We start from the raw sequence: 20684 nt of genomic DNA, 5'->3' as shown, positions 1-20684 counted from the left end.
CTGAGGATGTGAACTTGGAGGGATTTGGGCAGGGGTAAGGTTGAGAAAATCTGAAAACCTGTCCTAAGTTCTTGGGAAATATTGAGGAAGCTGAAAAAACGTCGAAAAGGGGAAGTCGGCTCAAATTTTCGAGTGAATTCCTCTTTTCCACTAGAAGCGCTCATAGAAAAAGGAGAGCAAAATATGTGCTTTTAAAAAAATGAGTATGTGTTTTTGATCGGCTTTTATTTCAAACAGTACTGATGTATCATCAAATTCGTCATACTACTCCCTAAACAGGTTTCTCTCTGAAGCTCTCTTTTTCCATTAAAAGTAAATTTTGGCACTCCCAGGCAAAAGCTGACAGCTTCCTCCTGCCCCACCATCCTCAGGGCCTGTGCACAAATGTGGGCAGTTTCCTGCACGCATGGACACGTGCACACACAACATACACACACAGACCCCCAGCCAGGCAGCATTTCCCTGGTTTCCTTGCACTTCGCCTCCTGGTGTCTGTGGCCCGTCGGTCCCTTTTGCTATCACTGCAACTCACACTCACAACACTGATTTCTCACCAGGTCTACATCTCTCACCAGATCAAGTCAAGGGGTTAAAAGGTACCCCAAGTCCAACTGGCAAGTTTCCAACAAAGGACAGGACTGAGCATGGTGCCTTTGCATGCAGAGGACCCAGGGAAAATTACCAGAGGCAGTGACTTGTGGAAGTGTGTAGAGAACCTTGAGGAAAACAATTAGAGCTGAACACAGTCACAGGGGACTCCATTATGCAAAACCGGAGGAAGGAGGGGAAGAGGAGGAAGTGAAGTCAGAAAGAATTCCTTGAGCCTGGGTTGAGTGCCTTTGTCTGTGATGTCAGTGTGGGAGGAGATGTAAAGGGCACCACATGAGGTGACAGCTCTTGACAGAATTCATGTAAGTGCATCGTAAGTAGCTTCCTTGCTCACAGGGTCTGCTGTGCCCACTCAGCCACCCTCATCCCCACCCCCAAACCACCCAACACAGCCCAGCAGATCCAGCTTCCAAAAGTGCAGCTCAGATGGTGTCACTGTTCCGCTCAAAACTGTGTAAGAGCTTCCCACCGTGGGCCAAAGGAAATGTGCCCCCGGAATCCTGCAGCCCAAGACAGTGGCTCTGCCTCACTACTGTACCCACACCAGCACCCCCAGGAGCCTCCACATTCACAGGCCATGTTTCATTTCACCTCATTGTATCTTTTCAGAGCACAATTATTATTATTGCAATGGCCAAGTCAGGGGAAGGCAGGGGTTTTAGTTTTGTTTGGTGGGGAAGAGTGTTATTATTTTACTTTAAGAACAGCTTTTTGCATTAAAAAAAAAAAAACACTACAAATAATTATTAATTTGTTCTTCTGACTCTACTCTGGATATTTAATAAGTATCAGACTTGCTGATTCATCTCACTAATGGAATTAAAATTAAACATGTGCCCAGATAGCAATTTTCAGACCCCAAAATTAATTTTCAAAGAAAACCCACAACCAAATATTCTGTTAAATCCAACAAATATTTATTGAGTATACACTATTTTTTTAAATCATTATTTTTTTCAAGCTGAAGAGGAGACCAACAAAATAAAGACCTACTTTGGCCCTCAAGCAGCATACAGTATGGCATGTGAGATAAAACCTCACATAAATTAAGTTGCATAAAATGCAAGCACAGAAATACATGTAAAAAGTGACATGAGAAAAATATGAAGTGTTAAAGGGATTCTGAAGGCAGATGAAATAAAATATGAAGGTAACTCCAAAACTAAAGAAGTAACCAGAGTGTGACTTGGTAAAGTGCATTAACCAATAATGCAATAATAGGTGAGGCAGAAAATGCAATTTATCTTTTGGGAATTCATGGATGAGAAGTCAACACTGTACCAAGTACAAAGATAAAATAAAAATCTCTTTGTGGGGAATTTTGTCCAATTGCCAATTTAGAACTTTATAGTTAAAAACTACAACTGCCATGAGAATCAGATTCGAGAGGCTGATCTTAATTGTACAAGGATATTGCTAGAGGTTCTGAGAGTCTCAGATCAGGGGAATGCAGGTCATACCTGTCAGAGGGCTGGAGAATTCCCATTCTTACAGCATAGCATTAAGTGCACTACTCTGGACCAGCTCAAGCTTCCCAAGATTATAAAATGTAACTCTTCTCCAAAGTTCAGTATGGCTTCTACTTCCTTATGTGAATCATATTAAACAGAATAAGAGTGACCACATTTACCAGGCTCCAGTATTTGGAAACCACCAGTCAACTAGACCAGTGACCTCGCAGTGATCGTGATATGCTGTCTGAAGTTGGAAGAGCCAGGGTTCCGTTCTAGCTCTGTGACTCACTTAGGTCTGTGACTTTGAGTAAATTACTCAACTGCAACACCTCCCCCCCAAGACTCCACTTCCTCATAACACAAAATAAAATGTGTGTCATATCTACATAATAGTAATTTTTCTCAAAGGAGATAATGTGTAGAGACACCATTTGTGTATTTGTACATTTGTATGCCACTACCAGAGCGCTAATGCTCAGCATTATAAAAGCAGTGATCCTATGATCACCTGGTTTCACCTCATTAAGTTTTTTTTGTTTGATAAGTGGGAGGAAAACAAGTGGTGCCTCCACCCCAAGCTGTCCTACACTGCCAAGTCAAAGATGGGAGATGGGAAGGATGGATAGAAGAACATGTCATGAAATGGTAAGAAAGCATCCTGCAGCTGGAGTTTCAGATGGCCACAGGACACAGTATGTTTTGCTCATTCTAGGTTTAATTAGTGCTTGCTGACTGCCTGATGAACACATGAATGGATACCTTGTCGGATTCACGAATGAATGAAGGTATAGTCAAGGGAAATGCATGGGAAACTGCAGGCCATGTCAAGAATTTAATGGAATTTATGGAAGAACATAGAAAAATAGTTTGGTAAAAATGAAACCACATAGCTCAAGAAGCTAAGAGCCATGGGGGTCCACTCACATAGACTGCAAAGCAAATGAAAGGGCAGTCTTTGTAAGCAGACAGAACCAGCTCCAGGGCCCAGAGGCCATGTTTCCACACCAGTTAGTAAATACTCAAACATAAATATGGCAACTCTCCTCCACATTTATGGGTCCCTTATATTTTTTACATTAAAATACAGATAGAAGAACTGTATGCATCTGAAAAACCATAAAAATGATCCTCCATAAAAGAAACATTTTGATGGCTACTTACAACACTTAGCACTTGTAAGATCTACTCTGAATTATCTGTGATGGCAGGAGTAGTTCTAGTACACCCACAGGTAACAGCAGATCTAATCTGCACTCTTACAGAATCATTATAAGACAGCTAAAATGTGTCCAAATAGAATTACTAAAAGTTTTCCTCCTTCTTATTTTCCTAACTGATCTAAGTGATACCAAGAAGAAAAAAAACAAACATAAAGATACAGCAGAAAAGAAAGAAGAGATGGCTGAATGAGCAAGGGGTCCAAGGAAATCACAAGATACAGCAATTTCCACTGAAAACAGAATTATGTATTTTGGATTTTTTAGTGTCAAGTAAGATCTCAATAATTTCTGACCAAAAATTACTAACCGTAATTGGTATGTAATTCTCAGCAAGTTATTTACTACCTCAAAACCCAGTACTCTCAAATGAATATGGGATTCTTCATTCTTACTTCAAAGAGATTCTACATCTATAGCTCAGATTTTACCTTCCTTCCCAAGAAGTACCACTTACATAATTCTCAAACATTTACAACCAGAGAGAATTTCAAATATGAGAACATGATTAGGGACCAGATTCCAAATAATAGTACCCTAAAATGAACAATGTCAAGACCAGCCAAAAGCATTAGAAGAAAGACAGCAGAACATGAAAAGTGCATTACTAGAAAGATAAAATATTCTGTATTTACGATCTCGCAACAAACACCATAAAAAGAACGTTTTAATTGTTGAGGATTTTCCTTTTTTACAATCTATTTTCTATCTGGCACCAATTTGTGGTGAGAGAAATTGGGTTTAATTAGTGCTTTAAAATTTTAAAATTTTATTGTTTGGAAAAAAAAATATCCTCACGTGGGCTGATGGCTAGGCTCACTGATGAAGTTGGCAAGAGGCTTCTGGTTATATGCTCCATTCACTTCATAAAAAAGCTTACCAACGAAATGTGTATGGATTAAGTATCATCCTCATTTAACTCAGAACAATAATTATGTTAAAGCAGAGTGGCCAGTAAGCTGACGAAGTCAGAGCAGCTCAGACCTCAGTGCAGCGGGCAGGGGAGCCATCTGCACTTGATGTCCAGACCAGGTCCATTCTCAGGAGGCACTCATAAAACTGTCTACCTTGCCCATAATTTAAATCAGGTGACACCAATTGAAATTTAACTTTAACACTGTAGTATACTTTGATAATCACTGTAAAAGCCAAGCTGGTGTGTAGAGAGAAAACTAAACGTGGCAAAGACATTTAAGTTAGTGGTTCGAGTATTAATCTGATCTTCTAACATCTAATACAGCTATAGAAGAAATGAAGCCCTTGCTTTTGAAATTTTTAAACATTTCTCTTTTTGATTTTTTAAATTCGATCTAATAGTTTTATATCCCTTTAATCATTACCCTAAAGTTTTCCAAATGGCACTATGAAAAGTTCAAAGTTCTGGTCACAAATAAGTATTGAATCATGAACCTTACAAGAAAAATGAAAAGCACACTCAATATTTCTAATCCCACTGGTGCTCACAGATACACTAACAAATCAAGTTCCAGGGCAGTTGCCTCCAGGGGGATGATTTTAGACCAAGCTAAGGCAGCTGTGAGCCCTGCATTAACTATAAAATACTGTCACAGAAACCCCATCTGATATCATCAAGACTTAAGATGCTCACGGTTTAGCAGATGCTATTGGTTGGTTTGGTTTGGAAGGAAGTTGGCTCCCCAAATGATTAGACACTTTCCTATCTTATTCATTATCACTCATCAGGTTTTAAAATAGCTCCAGTTTATTTGGAGAAAAATTAAGTAACAAGCTGCACAATTTTAGAATCATGAAAGAAAAAAAAAAAAACCCAGAATTTCACAAACTCAAATCTTCCGACCTAAATTAGGAAAAAAAAATTTTTTTTTCCAAATCATCTCTTACGGTATACAGTATAAAGGGTTAATTTAAGCATGAGTTTTCCTGAGTTAAAATAAAAAATTTCCAAGCCCTAAAATCAGTATCATTTAGATTTCTGATGCCAAAAATCTGTTTGACAGAGTAGGCTTTACTATCCTGACATTTTAACAGTAGCCAAAGTCCTGTTCCCACTAAATTCTGTCTTGGCAGTACCAATCATCTGCTAAAAGCCTGAACTCCTCCTGGTTCTGAGTTCTCTACCTCAGGAGCTTTCCACAGCATCCAGGGTAACAAGAGAGCTGAACTGATCCAAGTCCTTACTTAAGATGTCTATTCCTGGGGGCGGGGTGGGGGGAGAAAGCACTGCGAACTGAAGTGGAGCAAAATATATTCCATGCATTTACAATTATGTCAAAATGGACTCCAATATTAAGTATAGCTAGAATGTATGAATAAAAAAAGCATTGTTTTAAAGATGTCTGTTCTTATCACAGAAACCAAAATTTCTATAAAAGAAGAATGGTTGAATAAGATGCTAATTTACTCGAAAAGTTCATGGTACCTTAGATTCAAATCTGATGAAGATGCAATTACACAGGAAAATCTCACTGGAAGTACAAATCTAATATTCTCACATCACCTCAAGATCACAGGCAAATAATCATTAAAATAATAAATAAAAGGGGCCAGGAATGTAGTTCAGTGGTAGAGCTTGTGCCTAGTGTGTGCAAGGTACAAGGGTTCAATCCCCAGCACCCAAATAAATAAATCAATAAATAAAATAGTAAATAAAAGAATCAATTTAAAAACATAAATGACATTTTTCAATGTTCAGCTAAAATCGGAATATTTCCAAAACTGCAATAAAGACATGAAAATATTTTCATTTAGGTAACACCCCAGACAGACATCTACCACAGGTGTTGAGGGCCTCAACTAATTAATATCAAAATTTCACAGAAAGTTTACTGAATACTGTGCTTGAGAAACCCTTCCCAGAACTAGGAATTCAAACCACACAGAAGGCACTGGTCTTAACTTACCTAGTGGCCAAATGTCAAACAACTGGTAAACGAGTGTTCCAATCAAATCAATTCACTTAATTTTCAAGTAGATCTGATTACCACCATCTTTTAAAAAATGCAAAGACTCCACCTAACAAGAAAAGGAAAAAGAAAAACAACATTTAAACCAGAGGAGCTTTAAAACCTACACCAACTACCCAAACATCAAATTAAGACTGTCACTATATCTTTTCCTAAGTTACTGAGCTACTTAAAACTATAAAATAACAAAAGTACCTGTAAACTAAACTAAATTCTACTGTTTGGGATAAAATGAACATTCAAGCAATAGTAAAAAGTGAACAAAGAGTTTATTTTCCGTACTGATTGGTTCATGGAAATTATAGCTACACAATATCAGGATATTTTAAAATCAGACATGAGGAAAAGATGCAAATTATTGCCCTGGAATCATCCTCATTCTTATAAGTTACTGACACAATGAAAATGTGTAGGTTGAAGTTCCTGAAAGCTATTAACACCTGGATCTAGAAACTAATAACTAGATCAATCATTTAAATATAACAATGGTCAAGCAGTCCTGGAGAGAATTTACAAGCAAGAATTTCCAAATGATTTTGAGAATGATACCTGTCTCCTACAGAATGTATGTTCTCCAGTAACCACTCACAAATAGCTTAGTTATGGTTTATAAACACTGTCATTTTGTTCTATTCATTTTACCAGTAGAAGCACCTTTTCTGAATTTAAAAGATTAAACTGCTATCTCATCTCCAATAGGATATTCAAGAGAAAGTAAGCAATACCCCAACTGGAGAGATCCTAAAATAACCACTGGGGGGCTGAGCAGAAGAGTGAGATAGAAAATTACAGTTTCTAGATACTCCTGAAGCAGGACTCCTTAGGGTGGACTTAGTATGTTAAAACCTACAAATATTTTAAAGTCCCAGAATATCAACACAACTACATTCAAGTGGAACATGAAATTCAAGTGAAAGCTTGAAAATAAATTTCAAGGCCATAAATACATGATTTTTTAATTAAGCAATTTGGAATTCATCATGAATTGCCAATTTCTCAACCTCACTATACACATTCATGAAATTCGTTGATAGTTAATCTCAGTATTAGAAAAATAAAGGTTGAAAAAGATCAGCTATACACTTCTAGTATTTGCTCAAAAAAAAGGTTATAGTAGTCATGGGAAATATATTCTAATTTCCAAGAAAAACTATGTATGGATTCTAGTCATTGCTATTCAAAAAGCAGTTATTTAGGAAACTTATATGTGTATGGCCTCTGAAATAAATAGTCTTAATTATTATTCCAGAGTTTGTGCTATTAGTATGACAAGACAAATGACATATGCTTTGGTTATTATTTTATTTTATTGGTTTGTAGTGCTGGGTATGAATACGGGGCCTTGTGCATGCTAAGCAAGTGCTCTACAACTAAGCTGCACCCACAATCCATCCTTTGGCTATTTTAAATCATAATGAATCAACAAATACAGTCACCTAAACAATGGACTGCAATTTCCAATTTGTTGTATTTTTCCTGGAGTTTTACAGAAAAATTGCATAGGCTTTTCAAATAATGTTAGTATAGCATGCTTCATAATACCATTTCTGAATATCTGCCAATACTAGTAGACTACTTAACAACTTTTCTTTTGGTTAGTCACTTTGCAAGAGCAAGTGAGGACACTTTTTCTCATGATGCAAAATGAACTTGAAGATCCTTAAATATCCTCTGAGTTTTCAATGTACGCTGCGAAACTGACCCATACAAAAATCTATGTCCACCATCCTTTTTAGGTCCTTGTCCATTATTTCTTAGGTAAAGTACTGCTGTTTTTTTTCTTTTTTTAACTATGTAATTCTTGCCATATAAGAGGTCTTAAATTTCTGTGAGTAGCCAGTCATTAACCTAATATGTGAAAAGGCTTTTCACTACACAGGAGCAAGTATGTTCTCATTTCCACAAAACCTAAGATTGTCTGCGTGGTCAATAGTTTTAAATGACTTAGGAAATTTTCAGCATTTATAAAGTGCCTAAAAGCAGTAGTATGGTCAGCTCATATCAAAGTTCAAAAGCATATGTACAAAATACATTAGTCACTCATACAGGTGATTCACTTAAATGACTGCCACTGACTCCCACCAAAGACTGTTTATCAGTTACTCCTCAGGTATATAAAACACAACATAATGTTTCTTGAGAAAAGTAAAAAATAAGCAATGACACCTGACATTGATGGCAGATTGTTTACAATTTCCTCACTATACAGTAAGGCAACACCTAAAGTAATTTTATAGCCTGATGAAAGGTCAAGACTAAACTTCCTTCCCCTTAATTTGTTTCTATTGCCTACTGTCCACACTGGGATGGGTGGGTGGGCAGTGCTCACTCAATCATGGTATTTGGGCTCCATCAAAAAAAATCTAAGTACATCTGAATTGTGCATTTCAAGTTACATGGTCTAAACAATGGAGTAATCTAGCATTAGGTAATATTTAATCACACTGGTAACAAACTGGTCTATTTCACTGACTTGTTATAATAAATCACATGCACCCACAATGCTGGGCTTCCATGGCTTTCTCTAACTAAGTAATTTATCCTGGTAGGACACAGGAACCACATTCTCCAAGTTTACAGGACACTCCCTGGAAGCAATTTAGTAGACTGGTCTGTTGCAACACTGCAAGTTCACTTTGGGGAACCCTTTAGGGTAGGAAATGACACCCTGCAATAAATGATTCATGTCTGCTCGGAATCACCCACAGTGGTCATCAAACACACTCCTTTTATTGAGGATGAAACTGACACTCAGAAGTCCGCCCAGCTTTGGCTACCAGAAGCAGATTTCCTAACTACTTTCACACTGTGAGTCTCCACACCCTGGAGCCACTCTCCTCCCACAGACAAAAATTCAGCCTTATGTATCACAAGCATCTTGAGCACCATCTATGCTAAAGTGGCTTCTTAGTTCAGGATAGAAAGGAAAGGGGGACAACAATGATCACAGAGTAGGATAAAATAGAGCCCCCAAACCACATGCTCTGCTCCACCCGCTTTATCACGGTTACAGTCAACTGGTCTCTTTACAAACCTAGTAAAAAGCTGGCCAAGGAGAAAAAGGAAATCAAGAATAATATTTTATCAGGTTTTCAAAGTACCATTTGAATATTTGAAAAGTCATGCCCCTGGTGAGTTAGTATATCTATTTGCATACTCACGTTATCTCCCCTAAAAACAAAAAAAAATAACAACTGAAGACTTTCTTAGCCAGAAGGATACTCTTAATCCTATCACTCAAATAGAATTATTCTCATTTTAAAAAACCTTGATCTAGTATTTGCTCCAGTGCAAGCATATTTCCCATAGAATTTCATAAAGCACATGTAATTCTGCATAGTGATATTTTCATACATTTCATAAGTAAACTCTTCATTTCTATGTACTTTGCCTGGTACTAATTTTTACTAAGCACATAATATTCCACACCGCATGTTATTTTCTTCATCATTCCTACATATGGGAATGTTTCACGTAATTTTATTTATTTGCAATGCTAATAAATAGTATTATCAAACATTGAATTATTAAATCAAATTTAAGAATATTTTTCTGGACTTCATATTTGTATCCACAATGACATCAAGAGATTCAAATTACCTATAATGCTACCAGCATTAGATAAGCATTCCACTTTCACTAAACTTCCTCACCATTGGATCTGGCTAAAATATTTGGATGGTTTATTTTAATATAAATGGTACTTCAGAACTGCTTTTTACTTTATTTTATTTTATTTATTTATTTGTTGGTACTGGGGATTGAACCCAGGAGTACCTGACCACTGAGCCACATCCCCAGCCCTATTTTGTATTTTATTTAGAGACAAGGTCTCACTGAGTTGCAAGGCACCTCATCATTACTGAGGCTGGCTTTGAACTCACAATCCTCCTGCCTCAGCCTCCCAAATCACTGGGATTACAGGTGTGCACCACTGCACCCAACCCACAGCTGCTTTTTAAATTTTAATGTTGACCATGGTTATTTACTCACATGATTTTACATTTACTGAACTTTTTCTTAAACTTTTAAAGAGTGCTTTATTTATTCATGTGTACACACACACACACACACACACACACACACAAACACACACACATTTTTCTATGAATTGTTTCTGTAAAGTTATTGTTTAACCATTTAATATATCTGGCATGTATTTGAGTATATAGCTGATGTACATATTCAAATATTATTGACAAATTCAAGTTACGCACAACGCTATCTACTAAAGCTATCCTTTTCCACACATCTTCCTATTAATTTGCTCTATTATTTTGCCTGTGTAGGATGTACCCTAATGGATCTGTTTCTGGGCTCCTCGATTTGTTACCTTGATCTACACACTTAATATGGAACTTTCACCCAAACTGAGTAAATGTAATGTGACTAGCACTGTGTTAGGTAGTGCTCAGCACATTATCACATGAGCTTGGTGTTCAGGTTCAAACTACTGCTAATAATTTGAATCTATAGTTGGCAATGTTTTACTCCTTGATCTCTTTATTTTTTTCAAATGTTTCTTGATATTCTCTTATATGCATGTGTGTACTTGTGAAATTCTCACCCATTTTTAACTAAGTGCATTATTTGTCCTCCATATGTAGCCAACCCCTCCCCTCAAAAAAATCAACAAAAGTAAAAATAAACTGTGAACAATATCACCACTAGAAAACAATATCTCATCCAACCGTTTTATATTTCTCTGGTGGATCCTTACATGACAAAGCCCTTAGTGCATTTAAGACACAGTAGAATGGCTTAGAAGACCTCATACCTAGTACCCTCCTCCTTTCTTTCCGCCCAGCCAATGTCTATTTTGCTATCTGTGAAACAGATGTGCAATCAAAGGTAGATAAAAACAGATAAATGTAAATTCCTTAAAATACAATAAAATATTTTAAACTTAAATTTGACTGAAAATAGTGTATATTTGATTGTGCATATTAGCTTAATCCAATGTTATTATCGTAGTGAACTGAATGAACTCAGGTATGCACAAGGAATCTTCTATTTCCGATAAAACTGCATTGTGCATGAAGAATTCTAGACACTGATGAAAAGGTAGGGAAGGGAGGGGGAGACCAAATAGAAGGAACAAAAGGAGAAGAAAGAGCTGACTGTCCCTGTAAAGGTACCAATGAGCACAGGAACGGGGTTTTGTCCCCTTGCAGAAAGTCACACTAGGTGTCAAGTTGAGCACAGGCACGAATGATGTGCTTCTCCATTTTCCTGAAGATAGAAACACGTAGAAAATATGGCAAATATTTAAGCCTTATTTCTTGAAAGACTGCAAGATGCCCACAAATTTTCTTTCCCAGAGTTCAAAATAGCAAGCTGAGTGGGTGTAAGCACTTCAAGTGGGAGGGAAAAAAGGTAACTAAGGAAAAGGAAACCATACTTTCTGCTCCTTAGTTTAAGACTTTTAAAAGAGGCCATTTAAAGAGATACTTGTGATCTGGATCTCCTGGCTGTCTTGAATCTGAATACAAATGCAGTACAGATGCCTTTAACACAGAGCACCCAGGCCACATCTAAATGTGACAATGCTACTGAAGGCTAAGTGGGCACCACAGTCACAGTAAGGACAAGCAGTTCTCAGATATAACCAGAAACCTCAACCCCCAAAATTAGACACTTGCAACAGGGAGAGCCAAGCACTATGGGGATCTCAAAAGTGCTTCCTAGAACTTCAAGAGGCGTCTGACTCACCAGGGGGCTTTGTTAATAGGTGGATTCTGATTCTGTAGGTCTGGGTGGAGCCTAACAGTTCCCAGGTAAGGCCAATGCCCTGGAGTGAGGGCCACACTTGAAGAAGAAAGATTTCAGACAACAGAAATCATCAGCTAATTAAGAATATGTGCCAGGTACCTGACGCAGCGTTAGTTGTTACAGGAAATTTTAAGAAGTACATGACACAAGCCCCTGAGCTAACACACAAAAACGTGTTTCTAAAAAAGTAAGTGCCAAATGCTAAAATGTGTGGTAAGGATTCTAAGAATAATAGAAGTTGAGAACGGGAAAAGTTCGGTGGGGGCTAGAGGAGTTACAAATGGCTGTGCAGGGCAAGAGGAAGGTGGGCCGCCCCAGGGTGAGGGCTGGGCTGAGAGGACAGAGAAGGATCTGGGCTTCACCAAGGGCAACCATGAAGGGACAACCTGGAGTTACCATAACAGAAAGCTGCAGTCCACTTGGCCTTGTGGTTTTAGATATTACCATGGGAAACTTTTTTTTATTTTTGGTACCAGGGATTGAACTCAGGTGTACTCGACCCCTGAGCCACATCCCCAGCCCTATGTTGTATTTTATTTAGAGACAGGGTCTCATGAGTTGCTTAGCACCTTGCTTTTGTTGATGCTAGCTTTGAACTCACGATCCTCCAGCCTCAGTCTCCCAAACTGCTGGGATTATAGATGTGTACCACCGTCCCATGGGAAACTTTTAACCAGAGTTCACTTTTAACCAGGGGGAGGGAAACTCCAGCCTTGTTTAAAATTGGGGGATTATAAAACCATCCCCAAACAGTAAAGAATGGGTAGTCTTGCTGCAGTCTAATGCAAATTTCTTCGATTGGCAGCAGCAACAGTGCTATGAATGACATTTTAGGCTTAAGCCTAGGAGTACAAAATTACCATTCATGTATATATGTTTATGCATATGTATGCCTTTGATGAACATATGCTTTTAATGATTAACAACTTCAAGAGCATTAGAACCATAACTTTTTCCTACAGTAGAATTAATAATCTTCTGTTCCTAAGAGTGTTTGGATCTTACTTTTATTATAAAAATAAATACTTTTTTTCTCCTATGAAACACTTTTGTATGGCACATACCACACAACACCCTCAACTCCCACACTGGCTGACAATGAGAGGAAAACATATCCAGAAACAGAATCAAAGTATTAATGAATTATACCTTAGGTTTTTTTTTTAACCTCCTTTGAGAGTTTTCCCTGCCAACCCACAATATGTTGAATATATTGCACAATAGATTCAACAGGAAAGCAAGAGAAGATTCCAAAGGTCCATCTAGACATCAGAATTCAATCTTGAAACTTTTTTTTTTCTAAAGATAATTATAGAGGACATGGGTACCTGCAAACTGCAAGAGGGAAGGGAAGCATTTAAAAGTTATTTCACCAGATTCCAGTTCCATCACTGAGTCTTTGGAACCACCAAATTCATCCATGACCATCATTTAGCACAGCTACTGTCCCAAATATATTCCTGTCCTACCAAATCTCCCTGTGCTTCCCGTTCCTACCAAAGTAGTCAAAACTTGGGGAATAATTTATGGCAAAAATTCATAATTTCAAAACATTGGGGCTTGAACATTACAAGATACCCGTACTGTGACAGCTGTGCTAAGAGGCCCCAGTATTCATGGTATTCTGATGGAGTCTCCCCAGCCTGCCATCATCCAATACAAATATGCACAAACAATCATTAGTGAGAAGAAAAAGATGTAAATATGAGGATGCTAAATTAAGTGTCACCCATGAATGATTGCAAAACATGAAAGAGAATGTAAACAGGCATGCCCTAATAAGACCATGAAATCTGTCTTCTACAAATCTCTTCCTCTTTCTACTCCGAGTCCTTTCAGGTGTCCTCCCCTAACTAGGTCATAGGGTCGAGCAGACTGAGACACCCTCTGCAAAAAGCAGCTGATAAGTGTTTCCACAGGAGACTGCCAAAAAAATGTAATGTGCTCTCTTTATGAAAAGAATGTGCTTGTTGAAAAAACAAAAGCAAACAAATTCTTGGAACATTAAAAAATTAATACAAAGAAATAAATAACTTGGTGAAGAGACATGTCCTGGGAAGGGAGTTTACCAAAACAAGGGCAGGAAAATCCCCTCTGCGGGAAATGTTATTACTAATCCTATATGTGATATAGTGCAAGGTATTATGTCATATGAACTAGAAGCAGATACTGCTTTCAGTTTTCTGAAGCAAATTTTTTAGGGGAGTACTAGAGTTTTAACCCAGGATCTCTTAACCACGGAGCTACATCCTCAGCCCTTATTATTTTTTATTTTGGGACAGGGCCTCCCTAAAGTGCTGAGGCTGGCCTTGAACTTGCAATCCTCCCATGAATTGCACTGGCTCGCCTGAAAACAGATCATCAGTGGTAAGTTCTCTCTCTCTCCCTCTCACCAAAGGTATGTATTATGTACCTTTTGTCATAGGTCATCATACCATTTTTTCCTTATCACCCTTTGTGTTTGTGTGTCCCCCTGCTTTTAGAATTACCAAAGGAAATCACCAGAAGTTACAGAGTTAAATTTGCAAAGCACCAATTTCTAACTACATGCTGGTACCATGGTGGAAACAAGGTTCAGTTTAGAAAGATTTTTCCAAGCCAGAATTGATGTCCTCACTAACAGGCTGCCAGGCTTAGATCAAATGAAGGTCAATACGATGTCCCCAGAGGAAGCTGTTCAACTCATCGGGTCGGCTGGGAGCTGGGCCAAGGAGGCCCTTTAGACTGACAGCAGACCTGGCAGAGCTTGAGTCTTCCCCAAGGCAGGGGGGCCCTCCCCCAGAGGACAGGCTGGGTGCAAACCCTTCTTCTGCAAATACCATAAGACAGCACAGCTACGCAGAGCGGCTGGGGACGGCCACTTGTGGCTGACACAAAGGCAGACACTCTCTGCCACAGGAGTGGAGCTGTCGAAATGTACATTGCAGACAGGACATCCCTCCTGGCACCCAGCATGAGTGAAGCCCAGGCCACGCAACAACAGCCTGGCCCGAGGACAGCCTGCAACACACATCAAAGCCAGAGGCCCTGGGAGGCTGGCAGGCAGCCAAAGACACCCCAGAGCCGCAGGGGAGTGTGTTGCCCTTAGGACAATAGCGAACAGAACCATGGTGGAGTCTGTAAATTCCAAGCACTGGGGAGGTCTTCTCAAAGATTTTACCCTCTCCTATCAGGGCTGTGATTTAATTTCCTTTGAAGAAGAAGAAAAAAGAGAGAGAGAGAGAGAGAAATATATATTCACCAGTCTGCCTGCAAAGCTGGACACCATGATGCTAGTCAATGCACTCTGGTCGGGTCCTAGCTGGTGGCTTCTGCCCAAAACAACACAGCTAACAGAGATGTGGACTTCTCCATTCACTCTAAGAGAGCTTTAAGTCTACAGGGTAATTAAGATCATTTAAATGCAAACTTCATGGTTCCATTGCTACTGTCCTCCCAGATACTTTCCATCAATTCTGTTCAATTAGAGTTGTATCACATGTTAATTACAACCTGACAGCTTTATTGATTTGGCAGGGCACAGCAAATAGTACCATTTTAGGTAACAAGGACTTAAGGTAAGGCTTCAAGCTCTGGATCACAAACATGACTCAGCTTTTGGACCCAGGAGGTTCAACTCAAAGCAGTTTACCCACTTACTGAACAGAAATTGAGTTAGCTCAGGAACCATCTTATCCTCTCACTTCATTTTCCAGTTCTCTGCAAACAAAATACATGCAAAGAACAAGTAATGGTGGGGGAAAAAAAACTGCAGAAGACAAAGGAAAAAAATCAATCCCTCCCTTCCATGGTCTCCACCTGTGATGGATGAAGTGTCGTGATGCCCTTTCCGGCAAAGCAAGCATCAAGCAGAAATATGGCACACTTACGCCACCAAAGGGCCTGGGTTCCGACGTGAGTAGCCACACTAAACCAACACTCACTAGAACAGAGAGGGTCTTGTTGGCTTCCCTTCCCAAGGAAATGAATACGAGTTGAGGTCACTCAACCCTGATCCACCCTGTACAGCAGGCCTACACTTCCAGCAGCACATGCTCCATTAAGCCAGCAGTTTGTCATAGCCCAGCATGTCATCCCTAATGGCATGCTGGGGGCGGAATAACTTCCAACTCCTTGCTAATCCGGTGTGGGGAATGCCAAGGTACAGAGTTTTACTTGATTGCATAAAATGTAGAGCTATTTTCAGTTTCTGAATCATCATTCTGGCTCCTCCACTAGTCCTAAAGCCATATTACAACCCTTGAAAAATCTCTTTTCTATCAATTTTCACTGATTTGAACATAAGCAAACACTGAAAGTAATCCAAGTAAGTTTCCAAAAGATGAAACCGTGAGATGGAAGCAAAACAACAAAAACAAGAGTTTCACGAATATCTGCAATTTAAAATGGTCACTGCGGCATTGGTAGTAAGTCTTCAGTTATCTTCAAACCCTTGATAAAAACCCCAGGCAATTAGCACTTAGCAGGACTTTCGAGCCTTCGGACACAGATCGATTTTGTTTTAGTCACACTTTTGAAAATGACTTTGAAGAGAAAGCTTAAATAATGGAAATGAAAACAGTGCTGACTGATATAGGAAGAACCTTAGCTATTTCTGTAATAATTCCCCTGGGATTTGTGCTGAATATTATAAAAACAGGATGTTTTGTTTGTTGTTTCTCATCAAAGACTACCAAGCCAGTATCAGACTTTAAAACACATCAAAACTACAAATCTATGTGAAGTCTGGTAATGCTTTTTTTAAAAAGGCCAAATGGAATTTTTATTCAGGTATTTAAAATTTTTGCTCACTGTGAGATGAGCTCAGGAAACACACTTTTTATTTTTATGAATGCCAAAGGGAAACACAGTTACATAACATAACTCTGCAACGGTTCAGCATCACCACCCAGAGAAATGGATCTTAAATGCAGGGCAGTCACAGCTGAGTCCTCGCTGCTGAGATTTCTCATTTTAAAAAATTACATGAATTAACTCATGATAACTGGATACCTGTTCCATGTACTTAGAAGCTAATCCCAACAACATGAGGATTCCGGTAACAATCCCTTCCTAATGGTACTTCAATGTGCTACCACAAAACTACTGGCACCTACGGATGAACTTAGTGGTGCACTTAGAGGTCACTTTTAAGGGCCAAGGGTAGCACACATGTGCAGTCTCACTGGTGTGTGGAGGGGTACCGCCTCTATTAATGAAATGAGCAGTTTTCAATAGTGTGTGCCCATGTGGATGGAAGAGTACATGTCATCCCCTTATCCTGATGCACTAGTCCCTCATGAAAATGTAAATATATGGAAAGAAAGTGTCTAGGAAACAATTATGTCTAAATACAAGCAAATAATTGGGTTTTGCTCTCTCCATTTAAATGCTCTTAGAAATATCTGGAAAAGTCACTCAAACAGCTGCACTTGCTGCCCTGATTCCATGAACGGGTTTCCATTCAAACCAAGTGAAAACACCAACTCAGCCCTGAGTCTAGGAAAGAAACTAGGGGATTTTTCCAGAGTCCCAGAGACTTCATCTAATCCATAAGTCTGAAGGTTGTTTTTTTATATATATATATATATATATATAAAACTATAAAAAGTATCTTCATAATATCTAAGCACTTAATATATGTTCCTTCCCAGTGAAATAATTTTTTTGTTTCCTATCTCAATCTCTGTAACTGGTTATTTCTGTCATCTGTCAACCCATTCAGCTTTTACCAGGCAACTATTACACATCAGACACTCTGCTGTATTCAAAGTTGTACAGTGAGTTTTGCTTTATTTTATTTTATTTTATTTTTTTAACTCAGAGAATACCTGGTTGGAGGAAGTACAGAAAGTGCTATAGAACCAGTTATAGTCAGGCCTGCAGGAGGGAGAGCAAGGTCCAAGAGTGGAGACACTTGGATCTTGAGTCACCAGCACACATTTGCCAGGTAGACAATAAGAAAACCAAGTTGGCAGCCAGCTGTGGTGATGCATGCCTGGAACCCAGCCCCTCCGGAGGCTGACACAGGAGGACTATAAATTCAAGGCCAGCTTCAGCAATTTACCAAGGCCTTGTCTCAAAATAATATAAACAGAATTGGGGATGTAGCCCAGCTGTAAAGTTCCAGTGAGTTCAATCCCTTAGTACTCCTTGCCCCCTCAGAAAAGGAAAAGTTATGGTCAGTAAGAGGCCAAAGGGCTGAATTATGGGAACAGTCACCGAGTGAGGGCCACTAGGTCACAGCTTCACTGAACTAAACAGAGGGAAAAAAAAGTAAAGTATTTGACCACAACAGGTTGAATGATCTAAGACTTAAGAGATTTCACTGAATTTCCAACTTATGAGGCTACTGATAGATGCCCAAGAAAGCCATCAAGCCTGTGGAGCAGTTGAGACAGGAACTCTGGCAACTAGAAAAGCCATCCGGGTTATTGGTTGCATCATTTGTTAGTTTGCTTTCAAGATGGAAGGGACTTGATCATTTTAAAATTTTCCAAACTGAGAGACCTTTAATAAAAAGACCGGGGGCTGGGGAACAACAAGGTTGTAACAAGATTTTACTGGATTAAATTCTGGCCACAGTGGAGAGATAATTATGACTTGATTGTGTTAAGTAAAACTTCAAATTCTCAACAATTAGCTAACCGCTAATATTGATTTATGGACTTGGGGAGCCTTTAATCACAGGACTACAGTGTTCTGCTGTAAAAGGAATTACTAAGAAATCACACAACATGGGAAATCTTAAAAATAAGACTACCAAAAGGCCAGGGTAAACTTTCATCAGATAATTTTCAAGCTGAACCAAACTTTTTACAGATATCCACTTAAACCCCTTATTTTAAAGAGAATTTAAATCAATGCCTTAATGACAAATTCCATTGGAAAAATATCAAAACCAAGTTTAAATTGTGCGAGATAATGCTTACAACAGAGGCTGACCAAACTACCCTATTTCAGAAACTTTGAAACCTTTAATTCAGCCATCAAGATAGGAGGAAACTCCTAAACCTGGCAATTAACAAGAAACCAGTGAGTGCACCAAGAGAATTCCTAAGCACCCTGAAAGAAGGCACTGGCCTCTCACACTGCAGCACCCAAAGACTAACTTATCCTGTTCAGGCCGGGGTCACACCCCAGTGTGGCTCTCGTGCTGAAAGTTACCATGTGACAAGGAAACAGTCACATTGACAAGAGTAAGCAAGAAGCTGCACCAACTGAAAAGTGTTCGTGTCACAGAGGTCATATGATTAGAAATGAAACCCCAGTTTGATTCATGAGATGCAAAATCCAGGAAAAGAAATGCTTCGTTAGAACTCAGAAAATGACTTACAAGGTTGGTATTGGGGGAATGTAAGAATAACCGAAGCACTTTCAAACTTTTTTACAAGTTTAATTCATTGTTTTCTGGGTCCCTTTGTTTTTATGTCTAAAGTAAGAGAGGAGAGGGGAAAATAACCCCAACAAGAAGCAGCAGCAACTTCTACAGGTCTGAAACAAATGAGATCTGGATCCTGTACAACAGTGGAGTCCACCTGCCCTCAGCAAGACAAAGGGTTGTGGCCCTTTCATATGTAGACATAGACATATACCCCAGGCATTATCTAATTTCTTCATAAGATACAGCAGATCATTTTGGCATTCTGGATTCTGTTAAGGTTGCTCTGATTTCCATAAAGAGCAAGTTTGAAAGTTTGAGCTTACTACTGAAAACTTTAAGAAAATGAAGTCCAGAAATAGCAAAGGAGTTTGAAATATCATCAGAGAAAAATAAAAATAACCAGCACTCACCCAGTCCTTGTGCTTCAGAAACTGTTAAGTGACATATGTGTGTTTCCCATTTAATCTTTTATGAGGCAGATGCAATTATTACCAACCCCCCCTTACAGAGGTCTTAGGCTTCATAGGTTTCAGGAACTTGTCCATGGCCTCACAGTAAGAGCTAAAGATAGTTTTTTAATCCTTGAGTCTAACTCTAAACCTATGCTCTTGGAAATATAGACAGGATGGCAATTTAGAAAGACTCTTGGGTCGAAGAACTCCAAATACCTTACAGTAACAGTTTTCAAATCTAGTTCTAATGATGCTTACCTGGCAAATGAACCATCAGCACCAAACTAAAGAAAGCTTAACATATTGGACCATCCCTGATTACTTACTGCCCCTGTGGCAAAAGATGCAGCTGATCCCCCCAGGTCCTGACACAATGATGGAACAATTTCACACTCAGCATGAAGGTCATTGCTCTAAATTTGACAACAAAATCAAAATCTTTCTTATGTAGCTCAAGAGTATTGTTTCACCCTGTCCACTGTCCTAATTTACTCTGGCACTAAAACGTGTCGATTACTCTCAAGTAAGGCTAAAATTGATAGGTTGGGAAGACTTTATATATTCATGTTCCACTTTATATATTCATGCTTCCCATGTCTAGAAAATACAATCTATTTCCTTCTGCTTAAATAAAAGTTACCAATTTCCAAGAGAGAAACAAAAATGTCATGATATTCTTTCAAATCTTGTTTCATCACTGGGAAATGTCTTTATTTTTTGATCAAAAAGCAGCATTTTACTTTTCTTTAAAAATGTTCATGATGAATCCCGCAGTTTAATTATTCATTCAACATAAAAATCTCTGCTGCTATGAACCATGGTTCTCACCCCTCTGGAACCCAGGCTATTGAAGGACAGACACTGAAAACAGA

The 20684-nt window shown here is 38.8% G+C and overlaps 1 protein-coding gene across 9 annotated transcripts in view; it reads right to left on the bottom strand.

Moving 5' to 3' along the window:
- The window catches only part of Hivep2 (HIVEP zinc finger 2), a 183166-nt gene that overhangs the window by 75671 nt on the left and 86811 nt on the right, over window positions 1-20684 (bottom strand). For 8 of the 9 annotated variants that reach the window (XM_076858188.2, XM_076858190.2, XM_076858192.2 and 5 more), the window contains one exon: window positions 6163-6274. The exons of the other annotated variant lie outside the window; for it this stretch is intronic. The gene's annotated coding sequence lies outside the window, so the exon portion shown is untranslated. The remainder of the gene's footprint in view (window positions 1-6162; window positions 6275-20684) is intronic. 9 annotated transcript variants of the gene reach the window in all.

Source organism: Callospermophilus lateralis, chromosome 6 (genome assembly GCF_048772815.1).
Source record: "Callospermophilus lateralis isolate mCalLat2 chromosome 6, mCalLat2.hap1, whole genome shotgun sequence".
Classification (NCBI taxonomy): Eukaryota; Metazoa; Chordata; class Mammalia; order Rodentia; family Sciuridae; genus Callospermophilus; species Callospermophilus lateralis.
The sequence above is the reverse complement of the archived record's forward strand: the minus strand, read 5'-3'. Positions and strand labels throughout refer to the sequence as shown.